This window comes from Zea mays, chromosome 4 (assembly GCF_902167145.1).
Source record: "Zea mays cultivar B73 chromosome 4, Zm-B73-REFERENCE-NAM-5.0, whole genome shotgun sequence".
NCBI classification, from domain to species: Eukaryota; Viridiplantae; Streptophyta; class Magnoliopsida; order Poales; family Poaceae; genus Zea; species Zea mays.
The window spans coordinates 154763222-154773974 of NC_050099.1; positions in this window are offsets into that span (position 1 = coordinate 154763222).

The window sequence follows — 10753 nt, forward strand, 5'->3', positions numbered from 1 at the left end:
CCTCTGACGGCCACGACACCACACGAACCGGGTGCCAAAACCTCTCCGGCTGCCACGATGGCATGTACTTAGGGCGCTAGCTCTTCTCCGCTAGACACGTTAGCACACTGCTACACCCCCCATTGTACACCTGGATCCTCTCCTTACGCATATAAAAGGAAGGTCCAGGGCCCTCTTACAGAAGGTTGGCCGCGCGGGGAAGGACGGGACGGTGCTCGCGCAAGCCTCTCGCTCCCTCCCGCGTGGACGCTTGTAACCCCCTACTGCAAGCGCACCCGACCTGGGCGCGGGACAAACACGAAGGCCGCGGGTTTCCCGTTTTACGCCTGTCTCCCTCCAGCTTCTTCCCCCCTTCGCGCTCCGTCTCGCGCCGACCCATCTGGGCTGGGGCACGCGGCGACAATTTACTCGTCGGTCCAGGGACCCCCCGGGGTCGAAACGCCGACAGTCGTTTTCTACCCGAGTGTTTGGACTTGTTCGGTAGCAGGATCGCTTATCCAAGCGTGAGTTACTTCACGCGGAAGGTGATGAGTGAGGTATCCGTATCCCGGAGGCATAGGAGTCCCTCGGCTCGGTCGGCCTTGCCGCTTACGTGTACTCTCGTCGTTCTCGGGATCCCGCTATCAATACAGAAGTCGAAAGCATGAAAGGTCATTTTGGTAGAAAATTTTTCCGAGGAAAATTTTGACGCAGAGGGGGTTCCCCCCTTCTAGCCCCCGAGGGAGGGTTGGGCTTTGCTGAGGCAAGGCCGACCCTTCCTTGACGGTTAGACTTTGTGTATGTAAAGAAAGCGTGGTACATGAACGACTTAAAACATCTTAAGGGTAGAAGCGACGTAGCTGTTGGATGTTCCAAGCGTTGCTGTAGACCTCGCCTTGGTCGTTGGCCAACTTGTATGTTACGGGCTTCAAAATCTTGGCGATGATGAAGGGCCCTTCCCATGGAGGAGTGAGCTTGTGGCGCCCTCAGGCGTCCTGTCACAGACGAAGCACCAAGTCTCCCACTTGGAAGCCTCGGGGCCGAACACTTCGGGCGTGGTAGCGTCGCAGCGACTGCTGGTACCGTGCCGAATGTAGTAAGGCAACGTCCCGAGCCTCCTCGAGTTGGTCCAGCGAGTCCTCTCGGCTGGTCTGGTTGCTTCGGTCGTCGTATGCCCTGGTCCTCGGGGAGCCGTATTCTAAGTCCGTGGGGAGGACGGCCTGGGCCCCATAGACTAGAAAAAACGGCGAGAAACCTGTGGCCCGGCTCGGCGTCGTCCTCAGACTCCAGACTACCGAGGGTAGCTCTTTCATCCACCGCTTGCCGAACTTGTTGAGGTCGTTGTAGATCCTCGGTTTGAGTCTCTGCAAAATCATACCGTTGGCGCGCTCCACCTGCCCATTCGTCATGGGGTGAGCTACGGCGGCCCAGTCCACACGGATGTGGTGGTCATCGCAGAAGTCCAGGAACTTTTTTCCAGTGAACTGTGTGCCATTGTCGGTGATGATGGAGTTTGGGACCCCGAATCGATGGATGATGTTGGTGAAGAACGCCACCGCCTGCTCGGACCTGATGCTGGTTAAGGGTCGAACCTCGATCCACTTGGAGAATTTGTCGATGGCGACCAGCAGGTGCGAGAAGCCCTCGGGTGCCTTCTGCAAGGGACCGACGAGGTCTAGACCCCACACAGCAAACAGCCAGGTGATGGGTATCGTCTGCAGGGCCTGAGTGGGCAGGCGTGTCTGCTTTGCGTAGAATTGACACCCCCGGCAGGAGCATACAATCCTAGTGGCGTCAGCCACCGCGGTTGGCCAGTAGAAGCCTTGTCGGAAGGCATTTCCTACGAGGGCTCGAGGTGCTGCATGGTGGCTGTAAGCCCCCGAGTGTATTTCTCGCAATAGCTCTTGTCCTTGGGTGATGGATATGCATCGTTGGAGTATGCCCGAGGGGATGTGGTGATAGAGCTCCTTTGCATCACCCAGCAAGACAAATGACTTGGCGCGCCGAGCCAGCCGCCGAGCTTTGGCCCTGTCGAGGGGAAGCTCTCCTCAGAGGAGATATTCTAGGTACGGGGTCTGCCAGTTCGGATCTGGCGCGACCCCATTCTATTCCCCCTCGATGGGCAAGGCCTCTTCCTCGATGGCCGAGGCCTCCTCGGGCTCGGCCGAGGGTACCTCGGGTTGGACCGAGGCTTCCTCGGGCTCGGGCGAGGGTACCTTGGGCTGGGCCAAGGCTTCCTCGGGCTCGGGCGTGTCGTCGATCTTGACAGATGGTTGATGTAGGTCTCTGGAGAAGACGTACGGGGGAACCGTCGTCCGCCCCGAGGCTATCTTCGCCAGCTCGTCCACAGTTTCGTTGTACCATCGAGCGATGTGGTTGAGCTCTAGCCCGTAGAACTTGTCTTCCAGGCGCCGGAATTCGTCGCAGTAGGCTTCCATCCTCCGGTCGTGGCAGTGGGAGTTCTTCATGACTTGGTCGATGACAAGCTGCGAGTCGCCACGAGCGTCGAGGCACCGAACCCCTAGCTCGATGGCGATGCGCAGCCCGTTAACTAGAGCCTCGTACTTGGCCACGTTGTTTGATGCCGGAAAATGGAGGCGAATGACGTAGCGAAGATGCTTTCCGAGGGGTGAAACGAAGAGCAAGCCAACACCTGCTCCTGTTTTCATGAGTGACCCATCGAAGTACATGGTCCAGAGCTCGGGTTGGATTGGAGTTGTTGGTAACTGGGTGTCAGTCCACTCAGCCAGGAAGTCTGCCAGGACCTGAGATTTTATGGCCTTCCGAGGGGCGAATGATAGCGTTTCGCCCATGAGTTCCACCGCCCACTTTGCTATCCTACCCGAGGCCTCCCGGCACTGGATGATCTCCCCCAGGGGGAAGGATGACACCACAGTCACCGGATGAGACTCGAAGTAGTGTCGCAACTTTCGCCGTGTCAGAATCACTTCCTGGCCTCTGGACGAGCAGTGCATGCCCTTCTTCTCGTCTCTCGACTACGATCGCAGTGCTGACCACCTGAGTGGTCGCGGCTATGTAGATCAAGAGGGCTTCTCCTGCAGCGGGAGACACCAGGATGGGTGTATTTGTAAGGAGCGCCTTAAGGTTTCCGAGGGCCTCCTCGACCTTGGGGGTCCAAGTGAAGCGCTCGGCCTTCCTTAAGAGGCGGTACAGAGGCAAGCCTTTCTCACCAAGGCGTGAGATGAAGCGACTCAGAGCCGCAAGGCATCCCATGACCCTCTGTACTCCTTTCAAATCTTTGATCGGTCCCATGTTGGTGATGTCCGCGATTTTCTCCGGATTGGCCTTGATGCCCCGCTCGGAGACGATGAATCCCAGGAGCATGCCTCGGGGGACTCCGAAGACACACTTCTCGGGATTGAGTTTCACACCTTTCGCTCTCAGACACTTGAATGTCGTTTCAAGGTCAGAGAGGAGGTCAGAGGCTTTCTTCGTCTTGACAACGATGTCATCGACATAAGCCTCGACCGTTCCGCCGATGTGTTCTCCGAACACGTGGTTCATGCACCTCTGGTAGGTGGCGCCTGCATTCCTCAAACCAAATGGCATTGTAGTGTAACAGTACATGCCAAAAGGTGTGATAAAAGAAGTCGCGAGCTGGTCAGACTCTTTCATCTTGATTTGGTGATAGCCTGAGTAGGCATTGAGGAATGACAGGGTTTCGCCCCCAGCAGTGGAGTCCACAATTTGATCGATGCGAGGTAGAGGTTAGGGAACTTTCGGACATGCTTTGTTTAGACCAGTGTAGTCTACACACATCCTCCATTTCCCATCCTTCTTCCTTACAAGAACAGGGTTAGCTAACCATTCGGGATGGAATACCTCTTTGATGAACCCTGCCGCGAGTAGCTTGTGGATCCCCTCGCCTATGGCCCTGCGCTTTTCTTCGTCAAAACGGCGCAGGGTTTGCTTCATGGGTCGGGCTCCAGCTCTAATGTCCAGTGAGTGCTCAGCGACATACCTCGGTATGCCGGGCATGTCCGAGGGACTCCACGCAAAGACTTCAGCGTTTGCGCAGAGAAAGTCGACGAGCACTGCTTCCTATTTGGGGTCGAGCTCGGAGCCGATCCGGACTTTCTTGCTGGCGTCGTTGCTGGGGTCGAGAGAGACGGACTTGACCACCTCAACTGGTTCGAAGTTGCCGTCGTGCCGCTTCGCGTCGGGCGCCTCCTTGGAGAGGCGTTCTAGGTCGGCGATGAGGGCCTCGGACTCGGCGAGGGCCTCAGCGTACTCCACGCACTCCAGGTCGCATTCGTACGCGTGGCGGTACGTGGATCCGACGGTGATGATCCCATTCGGGCCCAGCATCTTGAGCTTGAGGTAGGTGTAGTTGGGGACGGCCATGAACTTGGCGTAGCATGGTCTTCCCAACACCGCATGGTAGGTTCCTAAGAACCCGACCACCTCGAAGGTGAGAGCTTCCTTTCAGAAGTTGGAGGGAGTCCCGAAGCAGACGGGTAAGTCGATCCGTCCGAGGGGCAGGATTCGCTTTCCGGGCACGATCCCGTGGAAGGGTGCCGCTCCGGCCCAGACCTCGGACCTATCAACCCCCAAGAGTTCCAGGGTCTCGGCGTAGATGATGTTAAGCCTGCTGCCTCCATCCATGAGGACTTTGGAGAGCCTAACGTTACCGATGATCGAATCGACGACGAGCGGGTACCTTCCTAGGCTTGGCACGAAGTTGGGATGGTCGCCTCGGTCAAAGGTGATAGGCTTGTCGGACCAGTCTAGGTAGACTGGTGCTACCACCTTCACCAAGCAGACCTCCTGGTGCTCCTGCTTGCGGTGCCGAGTCGAGGCGTTCGCCGCCTGCCCGCCGTAGATCATGAAGCAGTTGTGGACCTCCAGGAACTCTTCTTCCTTGCCGCCCTCCTTCTTGTTGTTGTCATGGCCCTTGCCATCTTCCGCTGGGGGCCCGGTCTTATGGAAGTAGCGCTGGAGCATGACACAGTCTTCAAGGGTGTGCTTGACGGGACCCTGGTGATAGGGGCATGGCTCCTTGAGCATCTTGTCGAACGCGCCGGCCCCTCCAGGAGGTTTCCGAGGGTTCCTGTGCTCGGCCGCAGCGACGAGATTCACGTCAGCGGCGTCGCGCTTCGCTTGCGACTTGTTTTTGACCTTTTTCTTCGTGCCCCACTGGGCGGACGCCTCGGGGGCATCTTTCTTCGGCTCTCCCTGAGGCTGCTTGTCTTTTCGGAAGATGGCTTCGACCGCCTCCTGACCCGAGGCGAACTTGGTGGCGATGTCCATCAGTTCGCACGCACGGGTGGGAGTCTTGCGCCCCAGTTTGCTCACCAGGTCTCGGCAAGTGGTGTCGGCGAGGAAAGCCCTGATGACATCCGAGTCGGTAACGTTGGGCAGCTCGGTGCGCTGCTTCGAAAACCGCCGGATGTACTCTCGGAGGGACCCCCCTAGCTGTTGGCGGCAACTTCGGAGATCCCATGAGTTCCTAGGGCGCACGTACGTGCCTTGGAAGTTTCCCGCGAAAGCCTTGACCAGATCGTCCCAGTTGGAGATCTGCGCAGGAGGCAGATGCTCCATCCAGGCTCGGGCGGCATCGGAGAGGAAAAGGGGTAGATTACGGATGATGAGGTTGTCATCATCCGCCCCTCCTAACTAGCATGCCAGTCGGTAGTCCTCGAGCCACAGCTCCGGCCTCGTCTCCCCCGAGTACTTGGTGATGGTAGTCGGGGCTCGGAAACGGGCAGGGAACGGCGCTCGTCGTATGGCCCGGCTGAAGACTCGCGGACCGGGTGGTTCGGGCGAAGGACTGCGATCCTCCTCGCTGTTGCAGCGTCCCCCACGCCTGGGATGGTAGCCTCGGCGCACCTTCTCGTCGAGGCGGGCTCGACGGTCGAGACGGTGGTGCTCGTTGCTGAGGCGATCCCGGGCGGCAGGCGCCTCGTCCCGCGCGCGCTCGGGATGGACCGAGGCTTCCCGCATGCGTCGGGAGGACACTGCATGATGCTCCGAGGGGTCAGCTTGCCTCCGGGAGGCGGAGCTCTCGGCTCGTCGAACTGCGGCGCCTTCCAGGAGATCCTTGAGTTTGCCTTAGATACGCCGTCCCTCGGTGGTGGATGGCTCCGGCATGGCTCGAAGTAGCATCGCCGCTGCAGCTAGGTCCTGGCTGGACCCGCTGACGGCCGAGGGCAGCGTTTCCCTGGCATTGTCGACGATGCGGCGCCGGATGTCTTGGGTCCGATGACAGGCTTCTCCGGCGAGTGTTCGGCCTGCCCACTCCTGTTCGATGTTCTGTCGGAGCTGCATAAGCCGGCCTGCTTCCCCGTCGACCCAGGCCTGCATCTCATGGATTTGCTCGAGCTGTATGTCCCAACCCCCCGCAGGGACTGGGACCACAGCTAGCTCCCGCGGGATGTCAACGCGAGATGCGGGCCCAGGGGGATCGTCAACCTCTAGCATACCGAGGTGGTTGCCTTTGTTGTGATCTCCCTGATTGACGTGGAAACATTCGCGACTTGGGTCGTAACCCTCGTCGTCAAGGTCATGGCCATCATCAGAACAACCGGAGAGGCAGTGGTCACATGCGAACATGAAGTCCCGCATGGCACCAGGGTCATTGAGGCCAGAGAAATCCCAACCGGAGTTGGGGTCGTCCTCTTCCTCGGAACCCGCTGGTCCGAAGGTTGAGACGGCTATCAGTCGGTCCCAGGTCGACCACATATGGTACCCCGGAAGGTTTGGATACGCCTTTACGAAAGCGCTCACCGTAGCAGGGTCGCTAGGTGGATCGAAGCTGAATCGAAAGGGTACGGGATGGAAAACGGACAGTACCTCTTGGTCGATGGACGGTGGTGAAGTCGCGTCGGGGGCGGAGCACACCGTCATCTTAGGTACGAGGGTAACGCCCAGCAGATCCTTTGTGAGGGTGCTGGCATCATCAGTCCGCTTGGGGTTGACACGTTGTGGGGAAGTGACACCCGCCGTCGTCTCAGGTGCGAGGACAATGCCCGACATGTCCCCCGAGGGAGTGCCGGCGTCGTCGACTCGCTCTGGTGCGACAGCCGACAAGGTGCCGCCTCCTGCGTGGCCATGGTTGCCCCGTCTCCGCCTCCTCCGGCGAGGAGGGTGGCGGGGACGACCGGAGTGCTCCTCTTCTGCCGCGGGGAGATGCTGTTGCTGAGCTCGCCGCCGCCGGGCGAGTCAAAGACCGTCGTTGTCGTCGCGCCGCGGGGGGTGGAGTACCATGTCGTAGCTGCCGTCGAGGGACATGAACTCAAGACTCCCGAAGCGGAGCACCGTCCCGGGCTGAAGAGGTTGCTGAAGACTCCCCATCTAGAACTCAACGGGAAGGCGTTCGTTAACACGCAGCAGGCCCCTACCTGGCGCGCCAACTGTCGGCGTTTCGGACCCGAGGGGTCCCTGAACCGACGAGTGAGATTGTCGCTGCGTGTCCCTGCCCAGATGGGTTGGAGCGGGATGGAACACAAGATGTGGGGCAAGCCTTGTATTATCTTGCACCAGGGGTGCCGCTCGTAGTAGGGGTTACAAGCACGTCGCGAGAGGGAGAGAGAGAGAGAGGGTGCCTGTTCGTTCGCTCCTTCCCCGCGCGAACCCCCCTTCAGGATGGCCCTGGACCTCCCTTTTATAGACGCAAGGAGAGGGTCCAGACGTACAATGGGGGTGTAGCTACGCGCTAACGTGTCCGGCAGAGAGATGCCTAAACCTTGTGTACATGCCAACGTGGCTGTCGGGGGAGAGCTTGAGCCCTGTACACGTGATAGCGTGGCCGTCGGAGGAGCGTCTGAGTCCTGTAGGAGCATAGCTGGCAGTGCGGCAAGGATCCTGCTGACGTCTCCTTGCTGCCATAAGGGGCTAAGAGCCACCGGTGTCATGGTGCACGCGGGGCACCATCATTACCCGTCACCGGGGTAAGCCAGATGGGACACCGGTCTTGTTCCTTGTAGCCTGAGCAGGCTAGGGATAGGGTAATGATGTATCCCCTGTCGGCGCGGTCGGTCCGAGCCCAAGGTCGGGCGAGGCGGAGACTTCTCTTGAGGCCGAGTCCCGGGGTCGGGCGAGGACGCGATTCCTCCCGAGACCGAGGTTGAGGCCGAGTCCGGGGGTCGGGCGAGGCGGAGACCTCCTCCCGAGGCCGGAGCCTGAGGTCGGGCGAGGTGGAGCTTCCTCCCGAGGCCGGAGCCTGAGGTCAGGCGAGGCTGAGCTTCCTGTTGCGCCCGAGGCCAAACTCGGTGGTTGATCGTGACTTGTTGTCAGTCTTCGCCTGGGTGGTTGGCACGGCAGTCGGAGCGGGGCGAGCGGCGCTGTTTTCCTGTCATATCGGACAGTAAAGAAGAGGGGCGAAGTGACTGCGGTCACTTCAGCCTGGCCGACTGAGGCGCGTGTGTCAGAATACGGCGTCAGGTGTCCCCTGCATTGAATGCGCTTGCGAAGCGGTCGGTTGGTGAGGCGGTCTGGCCAAGGTTGCTTCACAACGAAGCCTGCCCGAGCCAGGCTTCGGGAGAGCCGAGGGGGTGCCCGCTGCCTGAGATGGCCCTCGGGCGAGGCGTGAACTCGTTTGGGACTACTGCTCCAGCCCGAGGCTGGGCTCAGGTGAGGTCGCGTCCCTTGGGTAGACGAAGCCTTGACTTGAACCGCGCCCGGCAGTTGGTCTGAGGGTGTTTACCAGTCGTGATTAGGAGTGTTGGGGGTACCCCTAATTATGGTACCCGACAATAGTATAAATAAATAAAGTGTAACCTACTAACCGTGTCATGTCACATTGCGTCCTATAAAAATGATAGGATTAATCTATTAATTCATGTTGTTGCACAGAATAAAATCCTAGTAGACATATTCTCTTCGTTCATTTTTAACTGTCATTCTAGTTTTCCGAGAAGTCCGACATACTATTAACGCCAAAAGAGATCTAGATCATACAACAATAAGGACTAGCACATTCGCCTCGACACACGACCTTGAACACAACAAGGAGCGTAGCAGACTGATATTAGTCATATTATTCGTCGGGTAGACTTTCGAATCCCTCTTAAAAAGACATGTGGAGTAGGAGCATATGTAGGTTGTCCTTGAATCAGTAAGGCCACCTGGAATGTTGTCAAATCTTGCACAGAGGCATATGAACAACAAAGATAGAGAGAAAAATAGATAGTAGATGTATTTTTATTGATTGGATGTTAGATACCTCAATCGATTTAGTCTTAACTTAGTAGGAAACAACTTCACAATATGCTTCAAGTTTCCATATCAAAAAATCGATTTAAAAATGAGTCAGTTCAAAATCTAGCAAAAGTCAGTCTATCTGACTTCAAAAGTCAGCTAGGCCAGGTTTCACGGAAGTAAACTACTACAACCACTACTTTAGAGATCTAGCTTGACCGGGTTTGGCTACCCGCATGGCTGACTCTTCCCTATGTTGCACAATTCCATACCGAACATTTTAGCATGTCAACATATGCCCTAGTTTTTATATGAATAATGCATGAACCTGAAAATATAAATACACTAAATAGCGATTATATTCAACTCATCAGTTACCCAACATCTAAGGGCGATGTATAGGCCAGTCATATTTATGCTAAGAGCTATAAAAGTACCTACCATTATTTAGAGAACACTCTAGGTCTCTAGCATGAATACGACGACATGTTGAGTTCTTAACGACTATACACCTTTCAGTGTGTTTGTTTCTCGGTCTCTAGGTTTTTCTTCCTTAAGTCTAGCCATAGTCTATACTGTTGTTTGGAGATATGTAGTCGAGAGGGTGAGTGCTTATGTCTTTGTTTCTTTCTTAATTTGAGAAGACTAGACCTTTTAAGAACTAGATCTTGTGTAAATAAAGCTAAGTTGTCCTATAAAATATAACTCTCTACTTGGTTATGTTATCTTCCCTCTTTTCAATGTTCGTTTTTGGAGCTTGTCTTTGATTTTGTGAATCTGAGCTCTTTAGGTTTGTTTAGGAGTGTTCTCTGTGTGCTACGATCCTTAAGAAATGACTTTGATGATAGGTTTTGGCAAACTCCTTGCGAGCACCATGTTTTGAGTTTTTGATTGTTTTTGGAGAAACCATGTTCCAGTGTTTTGAATCTTTGATCTACATGGATTTAATTTATTCTGGGTGTTGATGTTTTGAATATATCCCCTTAACATCCCAAGGATCAATGTGCAAAGTTTGGAATCATTTGGATTTGACTTGAGAAGGTTGCATGAATTTTTGGGGCCTCTTGGAATTGTGGGCGAGGAACCCGCCCAGGCCGGTTGTCAACCGGCTAAGGGCTTGTTCGGTTCTACCCCAATCCATATGGATTGAGGGGGATTGAGGGAGTTTCAATCCCTTGTAAGTCAAAATCTCTCACAATCCGTATCAATCCTCTCCAATCCATCTGGATTGAAAATAACCTAAGTCGGTTGCACGGTTGCCCAACTAGGAAAAACGGATCCACGTGTTCCAAACCAGTCAGGCCAAATTTGCCAAACAACATACGATTTGGCTATGTTTTTTGCATCCTTTGTTTTTTTGCTTTTCTATGTAGTCGCTACATGTCTGTAACTATTTTGATGGCATCTGTTCGTTGGTTGGATGGTGTGAGTTTATTTTGATGTTTTTAACCACCGTTGGAGTTTGGAGCGCTTGGAGACCAAATCGGTATAAGAGATAGAATCCTTTTAAAATTTTTTTATTGGCTCTCATTCATCCCTCTCTCTTGTCATCTACTGGGTCACTATGATGTTGTGTAAGAGTGTATTTTTGTATTTTGATTTATGATCCATTTCC